This window comes from Triticum urartu, chromosome 4A (genome assembly GCF_056163025.1).
Source record: "Triticum urartu cultivar PI428250 chromosome 4A, HENAU_Tu73, whole genome shotgun sequence".
In the NCBI taxonomy this organism is placed as follows: Eukaryota; Viridiplantae; Streptophyta; class Magnoliopsida; order Poales; family Poaceae; genus Triticum; species Triticum urartu.
The window spans coordinates 298,124,512-298,149,894 of NC_141876.1; positions in this window are offsets into that span (position 1 = coordinate 298,124,512).

Sequence of the window (25,383 nt, forward strand, 5' to 3'; positions counted from 1 at the left end):
TCCTCTAATTGTTGTTTGCATGTTTTACGTGGCTGCTATGGGTTTCTAGCAAGAACATTTCTTACCTACGCAAAAACCACAACGTGATATGTCAATTGCTATTTACCCTTCATAAGGACCCTTTTCATCGAATCCGATCCGACTAAAGTGGGAGAGACAGACACCCGCTAGCCACCTTATGCAACTAGTGCATGTCAGTCGGTGGAACCAGTCTCACGTAAGAGTACGTGTAAGGTCGGTCCGGGCCGCTTCATCCCACAATGCCACCGAATCAAGATTGGACTAGTAATGGTAAGCATATTGAACAAAATCAACGCCCACAACTACTTTGTGTTCTACTCGTGCATAGAAACTACACATAAACCTGGCTCTGATACCACTGTTGGGGAACGTAGCAATAATTAAAAAATTTCCTACGTGTCACCAAGATCAATCTATGGAGTCATCTAGCAAAAAGGGAGGAGTGGATCTACATACCCTTGTAGATCGCGCGCGGAAGCGTTCAAGGGAACGGGGTTGATGAAGGCGTACTCGACGTGATCCAAATCACCGGAGATCCTAGCGCCGAACGGACGGCACCTCCGCGTTCAACACACGTACGGAGCAGTGACGTCTCCTCCTTCTTGATCCAGCAAGGGGGGAGGAGAGGTTGAGGAAGATGGCTCCAGCAACAACACGACGGCGTGGTGGTGATGGAGCTGCAGTACTCCGGCAGGGCTTCGCCAAGCTCTATGGAGGAGGAGGAGGAGGTGTTGGAGAGGGGGAGGGAGGCACCAATGGCGTGGGGTGAGAGGCCCTCCTTCCCCCACTATATATAGGGAGACTAAGGGGGGGGCGCCGGCCCTAGGAGATCCAATCTCCTAGGGGGGCGCCAGCCAAGGGACGAATCCCTCCTCCCCAAGGCACCTAGGAGGTGCCTTCCCCCTTTGGGACTCTTCCCTTCCTTGAACCCTAGGCGCATGGGCCTCTTGGGGCTGGTTCCCTTGGCCCATATAGGCCAAGGCGCACCCCCTACAGCCCATGTGGCCCCCCGGGGCAGGTGGCCCCACCCGGTGGACCCCCGGGACCCTTCCGGTGGTCCCGATACAATACCGGTGACCCCGAAACTTGTCCCGATGCCCGAAATAGCACTTCCTATATATAATTCTTTACCTCCGGACCATTCCGGAACTCCTCGTGACGTCCGGGATCTCATCCGGGACTCCGAACAACATTCGGGTTACTGCATATACATATCCCTACAACCCTAGCGTCACTGAACCTTAAGTGCGTAGACCCTACGGGTTCGGGAGACAAGCAGACATGACCGAGACGTTCTCCGGTCAATAACCAACAGCGGGATCTGGATACCCATGTTGGCTCCCACATGTTCCACGATGATCTCATCGGGTGAACCATGATGTCAAGGACTTAATCAATCCCGTATACAATTCCCTTTGTCTAGCGGTACGATACTTGCCCGAGATTCGATCGTCGGTATCCCGATACCTTGTTCAATCTCATTACCGGCAAGTCTCTTTACTCGTTCTGTAACACATCATCCCATGATCAACTCCTTGATCACACTATGCACATTATGATGATGTCCTACCGAGATGTATTTTTGTGATCTCTGTGGTGACTAGCACAAGCATGCAAAGTAGCTTACTTAATGTTGCTGATTTCACGGACATAGAAATATTCTAAGTCTCTGCACTGTCATTATTTTTATGCCATGTTTTCATGTTGCTACCAAGTGATCCGTGCCTCTTTTGAGCATGATCAGTAAGGATGATTTGTAGATATTGGGGTGCTCTATCCATCCATGTCTTTGTTTGCATTTATGGAGCACCCTAGCTTGAGTCAATCGAGCTCTACTTTTGCTATAAAATGTTCCTGGCAGGATGTTTACATGTTAAGCATTTTTGCCGAGCTTGTTGTAGTTGATCCATACATGCTATGTTGTTGTTCTTACCATGTCTAGCTTCTATGCCATGTCTACTTGCTGGGTGTATGCTTATCTTGTCATGCAATGCCTTGTGGTGAGTGCATCGAGCTTGTAAACATGCCTACTTAATATCTGTTTTGCCATGTTCCAGTTTTTCTTCTAAGTCTGAATCTGTTAACGATAATTGCTATGTTCACATGGTTGCCATTGTATTTTCTGATCCCTTTTGGCTTATGGTCAGTAAGGGACTTTTGTAGTATGCTTTGAGTAGCTTCATGCCATGCCTTGCTTTGCCATGATATGTTCATGTACCATGTTGTTACCTTGCTCTAAACATTGCTTCCTGATGTTAAATTCTTGACTTGTTGTTACCTTGCTCTAAACATTGCTTCCTGATGTTAAATTCCTGACTTGTTGTTATTTTCTCTAAGTCGGGAACCTGTAATCTTTTGCACTTTTGCCATGCTTGTTTGGGCCTGCTATTGAGTGAATTAGTCATAGCTCAGTGTTCATCTTTTGTCAAGCATCTTGAGTGCATCCCTGCCATGTATTTTGTTGCTATGTTAGAGTGCTGTAGCATGTTGTTCTTGATGCATTTAGATGGCCTCGTGTTGTAAATCGCAGATCGGTGCCATATTTGTTTTGCTTGCCATTTCCAATCCGTGCATCCGATTCTGGTGATCTTTATATCGATTTCGACCGAAATCAACTCCTCTTTCCGGTGGCACTCTTGGTTTTCCAAGTTGAGGCCAGGTTCAATCTTTCCTTTCCGAATCATGCATATGCATCGCATATCGCATCCCGCATATCATACCATGTTTTGCATCATGTTGCTTGTGCATTGCACGTGGTTGATTGTGTCTCCCTTTGCTTGTTGTTCTTGCTTGGGTAGAGCCGGGAGACGAGTACGTGATCGAGGAGCCCATTGAGTACGCTTTCGAGGATCAAGCTAACGTCAACTTGGAGAACTTTGTAGGCAAGATGACCATACCCTCGAAATCACTTCTATCTTTGCTTGCTAGATGCTCGCTCTTTTGCTATGCCTATGCTACGATACCTACCACTTTCTTATCATGCCTCCCATATTGCCATGTCAAACCTCTAACCCACCTTGTCCTTGCAAACCGTTGTTTGGCTATGTTACCGCTTTGCTCAGCCCCTCTTATAACGTTGCTAGTTGCAGGTGAAGTTTGGAGTTTGTTCCTTCTTGGAACATGTTTATTGTTGGGATATTATTATTATATCTTACCTTCTTTAATGCACCTATATACTTGGTAAAGGGTGGAAGGCTCGGCCTTATGCCTGGTGTTTTGTTCCACTCTTGCCGCCCTAGTTTCCGTCATACCGGTGTTATGTTCCTTGATTTTGCGTTCCTTACACAGTTGGGTTATAATGGGAACCCCTTGACAGTTCGCCTTGAATAAAACTCCTCCAGCATTGCCCAACATTGGTTTTACCACTCGCCACCTAGCCTCTTTTTCCCTTGGGTTCCGCGGACCCAAGGGTCATCTTTATTTAAACCCCCAGGCCAGTGCTCCTCTGAGTGTTGGTCCAACCTGTCAGCTGCTGGTGGCCACCAGGGGAAACTCCGGGCCGGCCTACCGGAACCTTGGATAATCCGGTGTGCCCTGAGAACGAGATATGTGCAGCTCCTATCGGGATTTGTCAGCACATTCGGGTGGCTTTGCTGGTTTAGTTTTACAATTGTCGAGATGTCTTGTAACCGGGATTCCGAGTCTGATCGGATTGTCTTGGGAGAAGGAATATCCTTCATTGGCCGTGAGAGCTTGTGATGGGCTAAGTTGGGACACCCCTGTAGGGTTCTGAACTTTCGAAAGCCGTGCGCGCGGTTATGGGTAGATGGGAATTTGTTAATGTCTGGTTGTAGAAAACCTTAAACTAAATTTAATTAAAATGAATCAACAGAGTGTGTGGCCGTGATGGTCTCTTTTTGGCGGAGTCCGGGAAGAGAAACGGTGTTGGAGTTATGCTTGAACATAGATTGTTCTAGGATCACTTCTTGATCATAGTTCATCGACCGTGCCTTTGCCTTCTCTTCTCGCTCTCTTTTGCGTATGTTAGCCACCATATATGCTAGTCGCTTGCTGTAGCTCCACATCATACCTTTTACCCTTCCTATAAGCTTAAATAGTCTTGATCATGAGGGTGTGAGATTGCTGAGTCCCCGTGACTCACAGATTACTTCAAAACCAGATGCAGGGACCGATGATACCGCTCCAGGAGATTTGGCTGAGCTCAAGTGGGAGTTCGATGAGGACTCATGATGATACTACGTGTCTTTTCCAGATGATCAGTAGTGGTGCCTAGTTGGGGCAATCGGGGACTTTGTCGCATTTGGGGTTGTAGTGACCCGACCCGAATGGATCAAGTCTCTATGCTTAAGTGTCATCCCTGGATCGGTATGCTGACACACAGTACTCGAGGATTTATAACAGAGGTAAATCACATGTATAAAATAACGTAAATACTATTACCTCAATCCAAAATAGCGGAAGTAACAAGGTAGTGGATTCCCATCAACACCAACGGCAAAGTTGAGTGTAGAAATCGTAACCCTAACGTATCACTTACTCGTCGTAAGAAATCCTGCAACATGAGACGTTGCAGCCACAAAGGGTCAGTACATTGAATGTACTGGCAAATTCACACCATAGAGAATGATAAACAATGGCTAACACTACATGCATATATGGCTGGTGGAAAAGCTCTATGGTTATATGTTTTTGCGAAAAGCCAATTTTTCCTACTGCAAAGGAATAAATTTTATTTAACTATTATGGTGGTTGTTAAACATTGAGAATGGTTGACAGTATTCTCAATCCCAATTAAGTAACATCATTAAACCCAACAAAATTAATTCGAAGTAACGTGATGAGATTCACATGATAATCCAAGTACTAGATACTCAAGATGTCCATAACTGAGGACATGGCTAACCATGATTAGTTTATACACTCTGCAGAGATTTGTGCACTTTTCCCCACAAGACTCGATCGCCTCCGTTTGATTTCTCGCACTACATGGTGTTTGAGAAACGGATGACCGAGACATAGTCTTTCAGAAGCGCTAGCACCTTACGATCGGGTAGACCGTTACACCTACTTTCCCCTACATCTGCTAGTCTACCACTGTAAGAGTTCTCACGACTTAGGCAACTATGCTAGAGCCCATAGTAGCTTGTGGCTGCACACGGAAGTTTCTAGCATGAATAATCTCATGATACCTTTGAGCCTGGGTGGCGGTCCATAAAAAAACAAGCAATCCTGGAATACCCAGGTGCCTAGACAGGCAATCGCTGGAATACCCATGTGCCTCAATCCACCTAGATGTGTGTTAAAGTTACCTCCTTAAGTAAACCATTAATTAACAATCTCACATCTGTCATGAAATACTCTCAAACCCAATGTAACACCCCGGATGTAATTTACCTTATATGTACTCCAACTCTTGTCGTTTCCCGCGCTAAGTTATTTTATTTTCCTCGGGTTTGGGTTTTGTCTCCGTGTGTCTTTGCCTTTGTCATGCATCTCATATCATGTCATCATGTGCATTGCATTTGCATACGTGTTCGTCTCATGCATCCGAGCATTTTCCCCGTTGTCCGTTTTGCATTCCGGCGCTCCTATCTCCTCCGATGCCCCTTTCTACCTCTTTTCGTGTGTGGGGTTAAACATTTCCGGATTGGACCGAGACTTGCCATGCGGCCTTGGTTTACTACCGGTAGACCGCCTGTCAATTTTCGTGCCATTTGGACTTCGTTTGATACTCCAACGGCTAACCGAGGGACCGCGAAAGCCTCGTTTGTGTTGCAGCCCAACACCCTTCCAATTTGGCCCAAAACGCACCAAAAACCCTTCCATCATCTAGAGCATTCGATCATGACCGCGTGGCCGCAAACCGCACTCCATTAGAAGCTTCCTAGCTCCCTCTATGCCTATAAATAGATCCCCTTCCGAAATCACGGGTCTTCTTCCCCCAAAACCCTAGCCCCGCTCCCTCTCTGCCGCCGGACAAAATTCGTCGGGACGGACACGTCCGACCCGCGCCGTCGCCGCCACGTGGCACGCCGCCATTCGCCACCACGCCTCCCCACTTCGCCGGCCCTCCTGGGCCCGAGGAGGGCCCCCGAAGCCCGCGCGCCGCCGCCGCCTACTCGGCTCGACCCCGCCGCCTTCTCCTTCGACTCCGGCGAGCGCTGCCCCTCGCCGGACCACCACACTCGCCATCGCCGGCGGCCGCCTCGCGCCCCGTCGGCAACCGCCGCACCGCCGCCCGGAGCGCCGCTCCGCCCCGCTCCGCCCTGCAACCATCGTCGCTGCCTCGCTGCCGGCCAGATCCGGCGACCGCACCCCCTCTCCGGCAAAGCCCCGGCCAACTTCGACGAGCACGAACCCGCCTCGGTTCGCGTGCGTTCGTCAGCTACAGTAACTCAATATCTGGATCGGTTGACTACTTCCCTGAAAACCCTAATTATTTTGCAAACTTTGGCATGTCGTATCTCTGCATCCTTAGCTCCGATTTGTGCGTATAGCATATGAAAATGTTCGTCTCAAAGAGTACATCATTTCATCTCATTGCATCATTTTCATTTGAGCTCATCTTGATGCCCGAAATGCTGTTGGAAGAGGGCTATATGATAAAATTGTCAGATTTGTTTCATCAAATAGATATTTGTCATTTTTGCCATGATTAATGTGTGCATGATATGCTCCTGAGCTCTAAATGAGTTTTGTTATATGTCATGCCATCTTTACAGAGGTGCTTACCATGTATTTTTGTGATATGTGTGGTGACTAGCACAAGCTTGCAAAGTAGCGTAATCGGTAATGCTGATTTCAGGGACTTAGAATTTCACTAAGTCCTTGTCCTGATTTCGTCATTATGCCATATGTTCTTGTTGTTCCCTAGTGATCCGTGCCTCTTTTGAGGATGCTCAGTAAGGATGATTTGTTAAGATTGTGGTTCTCTATACATCCATGTATTTGTTTGCATTTATGGAGCATCCTAGCTTGAGTCAATCGAGCTCTACTTTTGCTATTTCGTGAATCCTGGCAGATTGTTGACTTGTTAGCGATTTTGCCGAGGATGTTGCTATTGATCCGTGCATGCTATGTTGTTGTTCTTGCCATTTCTAGCTTCTATGTCATGTATTCTTGTTGGGTGTATGCTTTCTTTGTCATGCCATACTCTGTAGTGAGTGCATCGAGCTCGTAAAGATGCCTACTCTTAACAGATTTGCATGCTCCAGTTTTTCACGAAGTCTGTAATCTGATTATGTTTTTGCCATGTTCACATGCTTGCAATTGTATTTTCTTATCCCTTTTGGCTCAAGGTCACTAAGGGACTTTTGTTAAGTGCTTTGAGTAGCTTCATGCCCTGCCTTGCTTTGCCATGTTAAGTTCCTGTAGATTGTAGTTTTAATGCTCTAAAGTGTGCTACCTGATGTTAAATTCCAGACTTGTGTTAATTTCACTAAGTCTGAAACCTGTTATCTTTTGCACTTTTGCCATGCTTGTTTGAACCTGTTAATGGATGAATTGGCCATAACTCAGTGTTCATATTCTGTCAAGAATCATGAGTGGATCCCTACCATGTATTTTGTTGTCATGTTTGAGTGCTGTAGCAAAATTATCTTGATGCTTTTAGATGGCTACTTGCTGATTATCGCAGACCGGTGCCATATTTGTTTTGCTTGCCATTTCTAAACCGTGCATCCGATTCCGGTGATCTTTATATCGTTTTCAACCGAAATCACCTCACCTTTCCAGTGGAACTCTTGGATTTCCAAGTTGAGGCCAGGTTCAATCATTCCTTGTCAAATCTTGCATATGCATCACATATCGCATCCCGCATAGCATACCATGTTTGCATCATGTTGTTTGAGCATTGCACGTGGTTGATTGTATTCCTTTTGCTTGTTTTTATTGTTTGGGTAGAGCCGGGAGACAAGTTTGCTAACGAGGAGCCCGTTGACTTCGCTTACGAGGATCAAGTCAACTCTGACAACTTTGCAGGCAAGATGATCATACCCTCGAAATCACTTCTATCTTTGCTTGCTAGATGCTCGCTCTTTTGCTATGCCTATGCTACGATGCCTACCACTTGCTTATCATGCCTCCCAAATTGCCATGTCAAACCTCTAACCCACCATGACCTAGCAAACCGTTGATTGGCTATGTTACCGCTTTGCTCAGCCCCTCTTATAGCGTTGCTAGTTGCAGGTGAAGATTGGAGATCGTTCCTTGTTGGAACATTGTTTATTGTTGGGATATCACTATATTATCTTGTTATCTTAATGCACCTATATACTTGGTAAAGGGTGGAAGGCTCGGCCTTTTGCCTAGTATTTTGTTCCACTCTCGCCGCCCTAGTTTCCGTCATATTGGTGTTATGTTCCCGGATTTTGCGTTCCTTACGCGGTTGGGTTATAATGGGAACCCCTTGACAGTTCGCCTTGAATAAAACTCCTCCAGCAAGGCCCAACCTTGGTTTTACCATTTGCCACCGAGCCTCTTTTTCCCTTGGGTTTCCGGAGCCCAAGGGTCATCTTTATTTAAACCCCCCTGGGCCAGTGCTCCTGTGAGTGTTGTTCCGACCGAGTAGACTGTGGGGCCACTTGGGGCAACTTGAGGGTTGGTTTTACTCGTAGGATGTCTCATCTGAGTGTGCCCTGAGAACGAGATATGTGCAGCTCCTATCGGGATTTGTCGGCACATTCGGGCGGTGTTGCTGAATTTGTTTTACCGTTGTCGAGGATGTCTTGTAAAACCGAGATGCCGAGTCTGATCGGAATGTCTCGGGAGAAGGAATATCCTTCGTTGACCATGAGAGCTTGTGATGGGCTAAGTTGGGACTCCGCTGCAGGGATTTGAACTATCGAAAGCCTTGCCCGCGGTTATGGGCAGACGGGAATTTGTTAATGTCCGGTTGTAGATAACATGAAACTTAACTTAATTAAAATGAATCAACCGCGTGTGTAACCGTGATGGTCTCTTCTCGGCGGAGTCCGGGAAGTGAACACGGTGTTGGAGTAATGCTTGACGTAGGTTGTTCTAGGATCACTTCTTGATCATAGGTGTTCGACCGTGCTTTTGCCTTCTCTTCTCGCTCTCTTTTGCGAACAGGTTAGCCACCATATATGCTAGTCGCTTGCTGCAGCTCCACATATTACCTTGCCTTACCTATAAACTTAAATAGTCTTGATCGCGAGGGTGCGAGATTGCTGAGTCCCCGTGACTCACAGATTACTTCCAAACCAGATGCAGGGACCGATGATACCGTTCCAGACGATGCGCTTGAGCTCAAGTGGGAGTTTGATGAAGACTCTCGTCGTTACTATGTGTCTTTCCCTGATGATCAGTAGTGGTGCCCAGCTGGGGCGATCGGGGACCGTGTCGCATGTGGGGGTTGATCTTTTATTTTGGTACCATAGTCGGACCATGAGTGTATTGGATGATTGTAATGTTATTCATGTATTTGTGTGACGTGGCGAGTGTAAGCCAACTATGTACCTTTACCCCTTTTATCTATTTACATGGGTTGTTGTGAAGATTACCTTACTTGCGACATTGCTTTCAATGCGGTTATGCCTTTAACTCGTGCTTCGACACGTAGGAGATATAGCCGCAACGAGGGCATTACAAGTTGGTGATCAGAGCCTTCCCCGACCTTAGGAGCCCCCTGCTTGATCGAATCGTTGGCGTTGTTGAGTCTAGAAAAATGTTTTGAGTCATTTAGGAATTATATATCGGAGAGTTTAGTAATTCTTTTTACTCCCCAGTCCCTTCATCGCTCTGGTAGGGCATCCTGACGTAGAGTTTTGACTCTTCTCTTCTCAAATTTCACTAAATTTTTTTTAGGATCACGCGAGTATCTTGGAATTGTTCCGATCGATTTGTGACGAGAACATTGTTCTTGGTGCCTCCTGTCATTTAGGGGTTGTGGCAATCTCCCGGGAGTTGAGCTCCGAGGTGTTGTCGTCACAATTTTATCGTTGAGATTCTGGAATACCTGAGTTTCACCGACATTGAAAATCTCTTTTATGCAGTTGTTGTTGAGATAACCTCGACGCCACCCAGTACTGGGGCGGGAGTTCGGGAGTATTGCCATAACTTGTATAACAGATGCTTTTCGAAGGTTGAGGTAAATGATTTCCGAAGTTTTTCTCGGTTATGTGTTGAAGGATGGATACAGCTGGATGTAGGATTTGCTAGATTTGGGTGAAATATTATGCTTCCCCTGTATCCCCAACACCTGATTGCATAACCGGAAAGGTTCGGGAGTTTCATAGGTGTGAATTCTTGTAGCTCTAGTTCTTCTTCCGCGGATATTTGGTTTGAGATTGGGTGATCCTTACCGAGTATTCGTTCTTGTTCCGTACCTTGTTGTTTTTATTCTACCTAAATTCTAAGTGGCTTCTCAGTTTATGGATATGTGACCATTTCAATTGGAATGCATTCGTTCATTTTGTTCGGATGTGAAGACTATATGTTGCAATTTCAACCCGTTTGATTCAGCTTCAATATTTGTCTGTCAATGTGCTAATGGATGTCAACCTCTTCAGGATGGCTCCTCCAACGCGCACGACTCCGAATCCTGATCCGCCACCACCACCTCCACCTCCGGAGGCATGGCAAGCTGTGATGGCCGCTACCAATGCAAACACGCAGCTGATCATGCAACTTCTTCAAGAGCGCAACCAAGGGAGCCAGGGCCAGGGAAACAATCAGAATCACTTTGCTACACTCAACCAGTTCCTTGCTAACCTGCCAAAGACCTTCAGCAATTGTGTTGAGGCAACTGACGCTGTTGATTGGCTTGTGGACATATGCAAGAATTTCGAGTGTAGTAACGTCAGGCCCGAGGACTTTGTCAAGTTCGCCTCCTTCCAACTCAAAGACCAAGCTGCAGAATGGTTTCAGCAGTACAAAGATTCCAGAGGAGGCCGTGTGATTACCTTGAATGAATTCCGTCAAGACTTGAAAGCTCATCATATTCCTCAGAGCGTGGTTGAAAGCAAGCGTGAGGAATTCCACAACCTGAGGCAAGGCTCTATGTCTGTTTACAAGTACAACAAGATGTTTCATAAGCTCGCCCGTTTTGCTAAGCAGGATGTCCCTGACGAGAAGAGCATGATATACCAGTTCAGGGGTGGTCTCAGAGAAGAAATCCAGCTAGCTCTCGTTCTCTTTGAGCCCAAGAGGTACGATGAGTTTTACAACATGGTAATGAAGCAAGAGACTGCTCAACTGAAGTGTGATGCTTCTAAGAAGCAAGTCAGAGATGCTACTCCTTCTTCCTCAACTCAAGTGGCTAAGAAGCAAAAGTATTGGCTTCCTCCTCCTCCGTTCCGCCAGCCTTATCAGCAGAAGAGCAAAGGTGGCAGTGGATCTTCCCACCCACCCAACCCTGGCTTTCAGAACAAGACTTCGTCTCAAGCTCCAAGATCAAGTGCTTCGTATCGCCGTCCGCTTTCAGAGGTCACGTGTAACAAGTGCCAACAGAAGGGTCACTATGCCAACAAATGCTTCAATCAGAGGCGTCTCCCTCCTCCTCCTGTGAGATCGGCAAGTACAGTTGTGGTCAAGCATAACCCCAAGCACGCCAAGGTCAACTTGATGAATGCAGCTCAGGCAGAGGACTCGTCGAATGTCATCATGGGTAACCTTGCTGTTAACGATGTTCCTGCAAAAGTACTTTTTGACACTAGTGCATCGCATTCTTTCTTGTCATTCCCATTTGCATCGAAGCACAATGTTGATACTGAGGTTATTCCCAAAGTCATGCAAGTTGTTTCTCCTAGCAAGCTTTTGACTTCTAGTTTGGTTGCTCCCGATGTCTCTATCACGTTGGGCGACTACAAGTTTCTGTCCTCTCCAGTGGTCCTTGGTAACTCGGATATTGATCTTATTCTCGGAATGGATTGGCTTTCTAAGCATAAGGCTCATCTTGATTGTGCTGCCAGGCAGATTCAATTGACTCATTCGCCTGAGGATGTAATTGTCTTTGCCGCTCGTGATGATACCATCCGTCCGTTTTCACTCAATGAGAAGGGTGAACTGGATGCCATCTCTCAAATTCCAGTCGTTTGCGAATATCAAGACGTCTTTCCAGAAGAGCTTCCAGGAATGCCTCCGCACCGGCTAGTTGAATTCGTCATCAATCTTGAGCCTGGCACGGAACCTGTTTGCAAACGTCCTTACAAGCTTGGACCTGAAGAGTTGAAGGAGCTGAAGAAGCAACTCGATATTCAAGAGTGAATGGGTCTCATCCGACCTAGTTCTTCTCCGTGGGGTTGTGGAGTTCTTTTTGTGAAGAAGAAGGATGGAATGGACCGACTTTGTGTTGACTACCGTCCATTGAACAAGAAGACTATAAAGAACAAGTACCCACTTCCCAACATCAACGAGCTATTTGAACAACTCAAAGGTGCTCAAGTATTCTCCAAGCTTGATCTCCGTATGGGCTATCACCAGATTCGAATTCGTGAGCAAGATATTCCCAAGACGGCTTTCAGAACAAGCTATGGTTCATATGAATACACTGTCATCTCTTTTGGCCTCGTCAATGCTCCGCCGACTTTCTCTCGCATGATGAACTTCATCTTCAACGCCTACACAAATGACTTCGTCTTGGTCTACCTCGATGACATTTTGGTCTTTTCCAAGAACAAGGAAGATCATGCCAAGCACTTGCGTTTGGTGCTCGATAAGCTCAGAGAACATCAGTTCTACGCCAAGTTCTCAAAGTGCGAGTTTTGGCTCGCTGAGGTTCTCTATCTTGGGCATATCATCTCTGCCAAGGGCATAACAGTGAATCCTGAGAAGGTGTCTGCAATTGTGAATTGGGAACCACCTCAGAACGTGAAGCAACTCCGCAGCTTCCTTGGTCTCGCAAGCTACTGTCAAAGGTTCGTTGAGAACTTTTCAAAGATCGCGAAGCCGCTTTCCAACCTTCTCCAGAAGCATGTCAAGTATGTTTGGTCTCCGGAATGTGACATCGCTTTCAACACTTTGAAAGAGAAATTAGTCACTGCTCCAGTTCTGACTCCTCCTCATGAATCCAAGCCGTTCAAGGTCTTCTGCGATGCCTCTCTTCAAGGTCTTGGTACAGTGTTGATGCAAGAGAAGAAAGTTGTGGCTTATACCTCTCGCCAGTTGAAGCCCAACGAGAAGAACTACCCCACTCATGACCTCGAGTTGGCAGCAGTTGTGCATGCTCTTTTGACTTAGAGACATCTCTTATTGGGAAGAAAAGTGGACATCTTCACTGACCACAAGAGTCTCAAGTACATCTTCACTCAGCCTAATCTCAACCTCAGGCAGATTCGTTGGGTCGAAATGATTCAAGAGTATAATCCGAGCATCGAATATACTCCAGGCAAGGCCAATGTAATTGCTGACGCATTGAGCAGGAAGGCTTACTGCAACAATCTGATTCTCGAGCCTTACCAAACCGAGCTTTGTGAAGCTTTCCGCAAACTCAATTTGCAAGTTGTTCCTCAAGGTTTCCTCGCCAACCTTCAAGTCTCTCCTACTTTGGAAGATCAGATTCGTGAGGCTCAACTTCTTGATGCTATGGTGAAGAAGGTGAAGATTGGGATTGCCAAGAGTCAACCCAAGTACAAGTGCTATCGCCTTGATGACAAGGATACTCTCTTCTTCAAGGATCGCATTGTTGGGCCTAAAGGTGACCTTCGTAAAGTCATTATGAATGAGGCTCACAATTCACTCCTCTCCATCCACCCTGGGAGTACGAAGATGTACCAGGACCTCAAGCAGGCGTATTGGTGGACTCGAATGAAGCGCGAGATTGCTTAGTTCGTGAATGAATGTGATGTCTGCAGAAGAGTGAAGGCAGAACACCAACGACCAGCTGGTCTCCTCCAACCTCTTGCCATTCCAGAATGGAAGTTTGACCACATTGAGATGGACTTCGTGACTGGTTTTCCAAAGTCAAAGCGTGGCAATGATGCTATATTCGTTGTCATCGACAAACTCACTAAAGTGGCTCATTTCCTGCCTATCAAAGAGTCTATCACTGCAGCTCAATTGGCGGAGCTTTATACCTCTCGGATTGTCTCTCTGCACGGCATTCCATAGTTGATCTCTTCAGACCGTGGTAGCATCTTTACCTCCAAGTTTTGGGATTATTTTCAGAAGGCCATGGGCACCAACATCCGTTTCAGCACAGCTTTTCATCCTCAAACTAGCGGTCAAGTCGAGCGTGTCAATCAGATTCTCGAAGATATGCTCAGGGCTTGCATTATCTCCTTCGGTATGAAGTGGGAAGATTGTCTTCCATATGCCGAGTTCTCCTACAACAACAGCTTCCAAGCGAGTTCGGGCAAGGCCCCATTTGAAATTCTCTATGGCAGGAAGTGTCGTACTCCTCTTAACTGGTCAAAGACCGGTGAACGTCAACTTCTTGGAAATGACTTGATCACAGGGGCAGAGGAAATATAGAAAGTCATTCGTGATAACCTCAAAGCAGCGCAATCGCGCCAGAAGAGCTACTATGATAGTAAGCATCGTGATTTGGCTTTCGAGATCGGAGATCATGTTTACCTCCGCGTCTCTCCAATGAAAGGTACTCGTCGCTTCGGTATCAAAGGGAAGCTTGCCCCTAGATATGTGGGTCCTTTCAAGATCGTCAGCAAGAGAGGCGATCTCGCCTATCAACTCGAGCTTCCTTCCAACTTTGCTAATGTGCACGACGTGTACCATGTCTCTCAGCTCCGCAAGTGCTTCAAGACCCCTGACCGCACCGTCAACTTCGAAGACATTGATCTCCAAGAAGACCTTTCTTATCGTGAGCACCCCGTTGCTATTCTTGAAGAGACTGAACGCAAGACTCGCAATAAGTCAATCAAATTCCTCAAAGTCAAGTGGTCAAACCATTCCGACCATGAAGCAACCTGGGAACATGAGGATCACCTCCGTTCTGAGTACCCGGCATTTTTCCAGTCCTAGATCTCGGGACGAGATCCTTTCGTAGTGGTGGAGTGTTGTAACACCCCAGATGTACTCCAACTCTTGCCGTTTTCGGCGCTAAGTTATTTTCTTTTCCTCGGGTTCGGGTTTTGTCTCCGTGTGTCTTTGCCTCTGTCATGCATCTCATATCATGTCATCATGTGCATTGCATTTGCATACGTGTTCATCTCATGCATCCGAGCATTTTCCCCGTTGTCCGTTTTGCATTCCAGCGCTCCTATCTCCTATGGTGCCCCTTTCTACCTCTTTTCGTGTGTGTGGGGTTAAACATTTTCGGATTGGACCGAGACTTGCCATGCGGCCTTGGTTTACTACCGGTAGACCGCCTGTCAAGTTTTGTGCCATTTGGACTTCGTTTGATACTCCAACGGCTAACCGAGGGACCGCGAAAGCCTCATTTGTGTTGCAGCCAAACACCCTTCCAATTTGGCCCAAAACCCACCGAAAACCCTTCCATCATCTAGAGCGTTCGATCACGATCGCGTGGCCGCAAACCGCACTCCATTTGGAGCTTCCTAGCTCCCTCTATGCCTATAAATAGACCCCCTTCCGCAAACCGCCCTGCTCCGCCCTCCAACCGCCGTCGCCGCCTCGCTGCCGGCCGGATCCGGCGCCCCCATGGCCAGATCCTCGACCGCACCCCCTCTCCGGGGAAGCCCCGACCGACTCCAACGAGCACGAACCCGCCTCGGTTCGCGTGCGTTCGGCAGCTACAGTAACTCCAGATCTGGATCGGTTGACTCCTTCCCCGAAAACCCTAATTATTTTGCAAATTTTGGCATGTCGTATCTCTGCATCCGTAGCTCTGATTTTCACATGTCGCATATCAAAATCTTAGTATCAAAGAGTAAATCATTTCATCCCATTGCATCATTTTCATTTGAGCTCATCTTGATGCCCGAAATGCTATTGGAAGAGGGCTATATGATAAAATTGTCAGATCTGTTTCATCAAATAGATATTTGTCATTTTTGCCATGATTAATGTGTGCATGATATGCTCCTGAGCTCTACATGAGTTTTGTTATATGCCATGCCATCTTTACAGGGGTGCTTACCATGTATTTTTGTGATATGTGTGGTGACTAGCACAAGCTTGCAAAGTAGCGTAATCGGTAATGCTGATTTCAGGGACTTAGAATTTCACTAAGTCCTTGTCCTGATTTCGTCGTTATGCCATATGTTCTTGTTGTTTCATAGTGATCCATGCCTCTTTTGAGGATGATCAGTAAGGATGATTTGTTAACATCGCGGTGCTCTATACATCCATGTCTTTGTTTGCATTTATGGAGCAACCTAGCTTGAGTCAATCGAGCTCTACTTTTGCTATTTCGTGAATCCTGGCAGATTGTTGACTTGTTAGCGATTTTGCCGAGGATGTTGCTATTGATCCATGCATGCTATGTTGTTGTTCTTGCCATGTCTAGCTTCTATGTCATGTATTCTTGCTGGGTGTATGCTTTGTTTGTCATGCCATGCTCTGTAGTGAGTGCATCGAGCTCGTAAACATGCCTACTCTTAACAGATTTGCATGCTCCAGTTTTTCACAAAGTCTGTAATCTGATTATGTTTTTGCTATGTTCACATGCTTGCAATTGTATTTTCTGATCCCTTTTGGCTCAAGGTCACTAAGGGACTTTTGTTAAGTGCTTTGAGTAGCTTCATGCCCTGCCTTGCTTTGCCATGTTAAGTTCCTGTAGATTGTAGTTTTAATGCTCTAAAGTGTGCTACCTGATGTTAAATTCCAGACTTGTGTTAATTTCACTAAGTCTGAAACCTGTTATCTTTTGCACTTTTGCCATGCTTGTTTGAACCTGTTAATGGATGAATTGGCCGTAACTTAGTGTTCATCTTCTGTCAAGAATCATGAGTGGATCCCTGCCATGTATTTTGTTGTCATGTTTGAGTGTTGTAGCATAATTATCTTGATGCTTTTAGATGGCTACTTGCTGATTATCGCAGACCGGTGCCATATTTGTTTTGCTTGCCATTTCTAAACTGTGCATCCGATTCCGGTGATCTTTATATCGTTTTCAACCGAAATCACCTCACCTTTCCAGTGGCACTCTTGGATTTCCAAGTTGAGGCCAGGTTCAATCATTCCTTGTCAAATCTTGCATATGCATCACCTATCGCATCCCGCATAGCATACCATGTTTGCATCATGTTGTTTGAGCATTGCACGTGGTTGATTGTGTTCCTTTTGCTTGTTTTTCTTGTTTGGGTAGAGCCGGGAGACGAGTTCGCTAACGAGGAGCCCGTTGACTTCGCTTACGAGGAGCAAGTCAACTCTGACAACTTTGCAGGCAAGATGATCATACCCTCGAAATCACTTCTATCTTTGCTTGCTAGATGCTCGCTCTTTTTCTATGCCTATGCTACGATGCCTACCACTTGCTTATCATGCCTCCCAAATTGCCATGTCAAACCTCTAACCCACCATGTCCTAGCAAACCGTTGATTGGCTATGTTACCGCTTTGCTCAGCCCCTCTTATAGCGTTGCTAGTTGCTGGTGAAGATTGGAGATCGTTCCTTGTTGGAACATTGTTTATTGTTGGGATATAACTATATTATCTTGTTATCTTAATGCACCTATATACTTGGTAAAGGGTGGAAGGCTCGGCCTTTTCCCTAGTGTTTTGTTCCACTCTCGCCGCCCTAGTTTCCGTCATATCGGTGTTATGTTCCCGGATTTTGCGTTCCTTACGCGGCTGGGTTATAATGGGAACCCCTTGACAGTTCGCCTTGAATAAAACTCCTCCAACAATGCCCAACCTTGGTTTTACCATTTGCCACCTAGCCTATTTTTCCCTTGGGTTTCCGGAGCCCAAGGGTAATCTTTATTTAAACCCCCCTGGGCCAGTGCTCCTCTGATTGTTGGTCTGACCAAGTAGACTGCGGGGCCACCTCGGGGCAACTTGAGGGTTGGTTTTACTCGTAGGATGTCTCATCTGAGTGTGCCCTGAGAACGAGATATGTGTAGCTCCTATCGGGATTTGTCGGCACATTCAGGCGGTGTTGCTGGATTTGTTTTACCGTTGTCGAGGATGTCTTGTAAAACCGAGATGCCGAGTCTGATCGGAATGTCTTGGGAGAAGGAATATCCTTCGTTGACCGTGAGAGCTTGTGATGGGCTAAGTTGGGACTCCCCTGCAGGGATTTGAACTTTCGAAAGTCGTGCCCACGGTTATGGGCAGATGGGAATTTGTTAATGTTCGGTTGTAGATAACATGAAACTTAACTTAATTAAAATGAATCAACTGCATGTGTAACCGTGATGGTCTCTTCTCGGCGGAGTCCGGGAAGTGAACACGGTGTTGGAGTAATGCTTGACGTAGGTTGTTCTAGGATCACTTCTTGATCATAGTTGTTCGACCGTGCTTTTGCCTTCTCTTCTCGCTCTCTTTTGCGAACATGTAGCCACCATATATGCTAGTCGCTTGCTGCAGCTCCACATATTACCTTGCCTTACCTATAAGCTTAAATAGTCTTGATCGCGAGGGTGCCAGATTGCTGAGTCCCCGTGACTCACAGATTACTTCCAAACCAGATGCAGGGACCGATGATACCGTTCCAGACAATGCGCTTGAGCTCAAGTGGGAGTTCGATGAAGACTCTCGTCGTTACTATGTGTCTTTCCCTGATGATCAGTAGTGGTGCCTAGCTGGGGCGATCGGGGACCGTGTGGCATGTGGGGGTTGATCTTTTATTTTGGTAGCATAGTCGGACCATGAGTGTATTGGATGATTGTAATGTTATTCATGTATTTGTGTGGCGTGGCGAGTGTAAGACAACTATGTACCTTTACCCCTTTTATCTATTTACATGGGTTGTTGTGAAGATTACCTTACTTGCGACATTGCTTTCAATGCGGTTATGCCTCTAAGTCGTGCTTCGACACGTAGGAGATATAGCCGCATCGAGGGAGTTACACCCAATCCACGTCTACGAGCATAGCATGGCAATATAAGCAAACGTAATAGTAACTCCCAAGGTTTGGATGCAGGGCTATAGGTTCCTACCTCATCAACTACTTCCCAATACCCACATGTTATCAATCCTACTCATGCAATGTTTGAGGGTGAAACTAATGCATAAAAACTGGGTATGAAAAAGGTATGATCAAAGTGTGAACTTGCCTGCAATGTTGATGAAGATTATTCGCACTCAAAACTCTTGATAGTTCTACTCGTCACACTCCGTTCAATCTATCATGAGCAAGTAATAGTAACCACACATAAGCAATCACTCAAAAGATCAGGAAGAACGAAAAAGACAGTTCGGAAAACATCAAAACCAAGCAAATAACTCTTGCAACATAAAACAATTTCTAACGGTACCAATATTATGTGAATTTGGCCTTATCAGAAAGTTTAGGTCAAGAGCTTCAATTTGCAAAAAGAATCAACTAAATCGGAGTTACGAAACTCAAGTTATGATCAAACGAAGTTTGAATTCAAATCTGGTCTAATTCAAATCTTAAACTTTCAAAAACATTTTTGAATTGTTTTAATGGATAGAGGGGATCATAACGAATACGTGGGCGTTGGTTTCGTTGGATTTGGACAAATGAGTGAAAAGTAATGATCGTTTGAAGTTCGGGGACAAAACTGTAAGGAAACTAATTACGAATAGGTCCCTAGCATAATTAAACAGAAAAAGGAAAAAATCTAAATAGCGAACGTTCATTTTCCTGATCTAAACAGCGGACCTTCGCTGTACAATAAACCTAAAAAAACAGAATCTATGGTTTTTCAGAAAACCGGACTAAACCGAAAAATAAACCGAATCAAACCGGGGCAATGGTTTTACCGGTCGAGCGGTTCGGCTAGGAAAAACCGGCAGCGGTGCCGGCGAGGCGGCGAACTCCAGCGAGGTGCCCAGCGGCTATGCGGGCAGCGGCGAGCGGTGGCTACGGCTACGTGGGCGGCGGGGTGGTGCGGCAGCAGCGAGCGGCGGCGTGGCGGTGAGCAGCATGCGGCAACGCGGCAAGGCGGCGGTTGACCATGGTGGTGGCGGCTGCGGGAGGAGGCGGCGGCGCGACCAAGAGGGAAACGGGGCCTGCGGCGGCGGCTTTATAGTAGGGGAGGGAGGAGGTGGCCTTGGGGAAGGGGTAAGACGGCGGAGGAGGCCGAGTCGGCCATGACATCCATGGCGGCGGCGACGCGTGCGGGATCCGGTCTTCGACCGGAGGTCGGGGACGGAGCGACGTGGGCTGGGCCTTGGCCTGGCAGGAGCTGGGCCGGCCCAGTTCGGCGGAGGGATTTTAAAAAAAAATTCCAGACAACAAACATAAATAAAACAAAATAAATAATAATTTTATACAGGCATATAATATACCAAAATTTGTGGAAAAAGATTTTCTACAACATGGACATTTTTATAATGCCAAATAAAATCCACACAAATCCAGATAATTAAAGGAGTGCTACTGGTCTAATAAAATCCAATAAAATCATTTTAAAAATACCAAAATGATTTCAAATTAATTTTTCTCCAATTTTCTATTGTAGGGAATCATGTTACCCTATTTTCCATGTATTTTGTTTTTGGAGAAAAATAATTTGAATAAAACTCAAATAAACCAAATTAAAAATAATAATTTCAAATGGATTTTTAAATTTGAGTTTCTTTGAAACTCCCAACTCATATTTCATATGTTTTGAAGAAGTCATTTTATCTTCTCTCATGAAAATCATTGAGTTGCTTAAAGTTTCAGAACTAGAAATATTTTCAAATGAAATTCAAATATTTTCAACACCCCTTTTCATTTAAATAAATGGAAGAAGTCATGTTATCTTCTCTCTAGGGTTTCGTGGTGAAAAGAATTTGAATTCACGGAGATCACAAATGCAAAAAGGTGAAAGTTTGGGAAAGTCCTTTCATTCCCTCTCATTTAACTTTCAAAAAGGTTTCGAATTTCACTCAATCAATCACACAACAATCAACAAACAATCAACCTATCTATTTATTATAACATTCCAAAATTTTGGAATTTTGGGATGTTACAAACCTACCACCCTTAAAATGAATCTCGTCCTCGAGATTCCGAGAGGCTAGCAAGAAAGAGGTTAGGGTTTGGGGGTCTTCTCAAATTCCATCGATCGTCACAGGGGGACTGGGGTGCTACCACCCTTAGAAGCATGGTTACTGTTCCACCAATACTCATATACTCCTTCTTTATTCTTGACGGGGCCGGTCTTCTCAAATTCTCGGGAAAATTCCTTCTCTGGCTCTTCAGGTAGCGACATCATCTTTTCCTCAATTTCTTCTGTACTTTTATCTTGGTAAGGTTATTCCAAGACTGGGTCTTCTTAGCTGACGGGTCTGGCGCCAATACTAAACAACTATCAATATCTCATGGCGGTCATCCAATTTTGGTTTCTCCTGCAGGAAATGGGTCTGGGTTGATCCTCACCGTATAACCTATTGTTGGCAAAGCTGCCTTGTACAAGGGGAAAAACTCTTATACCATTCTAAGGTTTAAACAAGGCTTAATATCGTTGTCTCTCTACTATAGGTAAGTCACTCATATTTACCATCCCACATAGCAAGGCGAATAATAAGAGTAAGTCGGTATGGTGATCAATCCATCCCGCACCTAAATCATTACCTTGTATACGGTTTAGTGAATCTCGCATTCTACACTCGGTCATCCTCACAAGCATTGTATATTTTCTCTTGTCGACGAACTAAGTTCGGATAAATCCATGGATTCTGAAAGCCAAGCAAACATCTATCGTTTCTTCACCACTCTCAGGTTTTGCGTAACTCCTATAAGGTCGTCTATGGGTAAAATTGTAACTTCTTCTAGGGTTTTTCCTTCAGCAAGAGTGTGCTTGCTTCTTGGCATATCCTAGGACCTGTGGGTTATGGCCCATCTCATCACTTGTAGTCCTTGAACTTATCATCGGTCAACTGATCATCATTCCAACTTCCAACTTCCTAGTATTATTAAATCCATCCAATTGTACTATCTTCCTTCCTTCTATTGGCACCAAACTAGGACATGATTACTCAGACTCATCATGGAGTTTCCATTGATCCATATTTCCGACATCATACCTCCTTTATATCCAATAGTAATTTATCTCTTCATCCCCGTGGGATATCCCTCATACCGAGATAAAACTTATACTTATGAAGTCCATATTCCACTTCGTGGAACATCATTATCCTTTCCAAGGTCAAGCGTCCTTACTGGGGAATATTGGCCATCCCTGCATGGCACTTCTTTAACTGGGAAACATGAAACACATCATGAACTCCTGACAGTCCTTCGGGTAACTCCAACTTGTAGGCCACTTCTCTCATACGCTCCAAAACTCGGTATGGTCCTACAAATCTCGGGGCTAGCTTTCCCTTAACTCCAAATCATTTAATTCCTCGCAGAGGGGGAACACGAAGACGTGCTCTGTCTCTAATTTCATAGACTACCTCCTTGCGTTTTTTAGTCTGCATAACTCTTCTCCCTAGACTGAGCTACCTTCAGTCTATCTCGAATCAACTTAACATTCTCTTCTGACTCCTTGGTCACATTTGGTCCAAAAAACTGACAGTCTCCAACTTCATCCCACATACTCTTGGGGTATCACACATATCGAGACAAAACTCGTATTCATTTTTTCCGAAATCCACTCAGTGGAGTATCCTTATCTTTTCCAGGGGTCAAGGGTTCTTACAGGATACTACCACCCTTAAAATGCATAAATCTTCCATAGACCATATTCCTCATATCCTCCGAAATGGTCAAAATCCTTCTGCATAGAGTAACAACTCATAAAATCCATATCAGTACCAATGATGCTAACTTTATTCACTCTCAATTGATTACAATCTCTCGCTTTTCCATTACATGTCTCAACTCAACACCTCAATATAAAAGAAAATGTTCTCACTTCTACTACTCCATTTCTTTTGTTGCAAACTCAACTATCTAGCACAAGTTTCCTTCTCCTTGGGGCATTCTCTGGAAAAGTGCCCTACTCCATTACAACTAAAACATATTACTTCTGACAAGTATCGAGGTTTCCTTTTTGGGCAACTGTTGAGGTAGTGCCCTGACTCCTTGCACCTGTAAAAGGTGATATGACTCAGGTCCTTCTGGGTATCCAATCTACTTCTCTTCCTGGACTTCTCCGTTCCAATCATGGATTCTATTTCTTGTGGGTCATACTCTACTTCCTCTGTCGGGAATTCTACTAGATCCCCATTCAAACAATTTTGGGAGATGTGTCCTTCTTCTCCACATGAATAGCAAGACTTAGTGCAAGGTTTACTCGGGTCTTCTTTAGATGTGTGCTCCATCTCTTCCTTCATCACAACCTTTTCTAAAATTTCCATGAGGGCTCCTTTCATTACTTCTTTCTTCTGCTGGATGGTTCGCTGTACCATGGGGTAAATGTGACACTTGGCAGGATAGTGGGTAGTCCCTTCACACAAGAAACAAGTAATCTGCCTAGTTGGGCATTCTTCAACTGGGTGACTTCCTTCACAATTAGGGCATTCATCCTTGTGTTCTTTATGGGTGTGTCCTATTTCTCCACAAATCTTGCATGCACAAGGTTTCTTCATATCCTTTCCATAAGGCTTCAACTTCTGGGACACAAACCGAGACTTTAACAGAGTCAACTTAAATTCTTTCCAAGTGGTTACTCCTTGCCATCCATTAATGGTTTGGTACATCCTCCACCAAGTAGCAGCACCTCTTTCAAAGTACTGAAGAGCATGCTGGGTCATATCCTTTCCAACTATAGGGTTATTCTTCATATGATTCTCCATGTTCTGAATCCATCGGTCTGTCTCCAACTAACTCATTGGTCCAGAAAATACAAGCTTATCTCCATTCATCCTCTATTGGGTCCAAGGGTTTGGGGTGAGATAAGAGAGACAAAGGGGGATACACATAATGCAAACAACAGTTTTGAAAAGACAGATTTTATTGTGGCTGTCGAAAAACATCAAACAAATGATAGCTCACAATCGTCGCATCTAACGTAGGTATAACAGGGGTTTGGTCTTCTAAAGGTCAATAAATCTTCAAAGTCATCAAACTCCTCAAGCCTCGTTCATGCCTCCAATGGCTTTTTCCGATCGTGATTGTCCTTCTCAAGTTCTTTTGCCAGATCATCTCTGTTTGACGCGAAGTCTCTCATGACGTCCTTTAATATTTCTGGAGTTGTGTTCCAAACTTCCGGGTTGAACATCCTTGGCATGAATCGTGGTCCTACTATCCTTTAGTTCCTGACGAATCTCCTGTATCTCAAGGTTTTACTCCTCTAGCTTGGCTACTTTCAGCTTCTGGATCCTGAGTTCTTCACAAAATGCTCCTTGTCAAATATAGCTTCCTAAAGGTCCATCTTAAAATCCTTCATGTAATACTCCAGATCCCGGTGTTACGTCAGCTAAGGTTAAAACTTCACCTCTTGCTGATAGGTGCTTCATCAGCCTTCTACCATCCAATCCTTCCATGCATATGCATGCTTAACTCAGCACGGTGAAAATATCATAAGCGGGCGATAACCTCATGGATAGCCGTGGTTCTGCTCTTGTCATTTCCATGAGCTATCTCTCCATAGTTGATATCTCCTGCTTTAGGGTTTTCCTTGACAGAACTTTGAGTTTTTAACTCTCCATTCTCCGGTCTTTCTCCGATACACCTTGATCTCGGGTATTGACAACTTCCATAGTCTGCCAAGTTCCATAAGGGTAGCCTTCCTAGGTCACACAAATCTGGAAATTCTTCGGAGCCTCCAATTCTCCTAGTCTTCAGAGTCTTCAACAGTTGTAGTTTCCATTATCATAATGTATGGTAAAATCCTCTTCATTCCGAATGATCTCGGTTGTCCGATATCTTGTACTTCTTAGAGTGGTCTCATTAGTCGAATCTTCGTGTGGTAAAAGGGAAAAGGGGGTATGGTCTCACTAAAAGGGGATATTTGAATAAGCTCAGAAGAGAAGAGAGGTACAAGATCTTTTTGAAAAGTAAAGTTTTAGAGAAAAAATCTTTCCTATGGGCTTGCCAGTTTCTAGGGTCACGTCCTACAGTCAACATGTGCTCTGATACCATCTTGTAGCGATCCGACCTGAATGGATCAAGTCTCTGTGCTTAAGTGTCATCCCTGGATCGGAATGCTGACACACACAGTACTCGAGGATTTATAACAGAGGTAAATCACATGTATAAATAACGTAAATACTATTACCTCAATCCAAAATAGCAGAAGTAACAAGGTAGTGGATTCCCATCAACACCAACGACAAAGTTGAGTGTAGAAATCGTAACCCTAACGTATCACTTACTCGTCGTAAGAAATGCTGCAACATGAGACGTTGCAGCCACAAAGGGTCAGTACATTGAATGTACTGGCAAATTCACACCATAGAGAATGATGAACAATGGCTAACACTACATGCATATATGGCTGGTGGAAAAGCTCTATG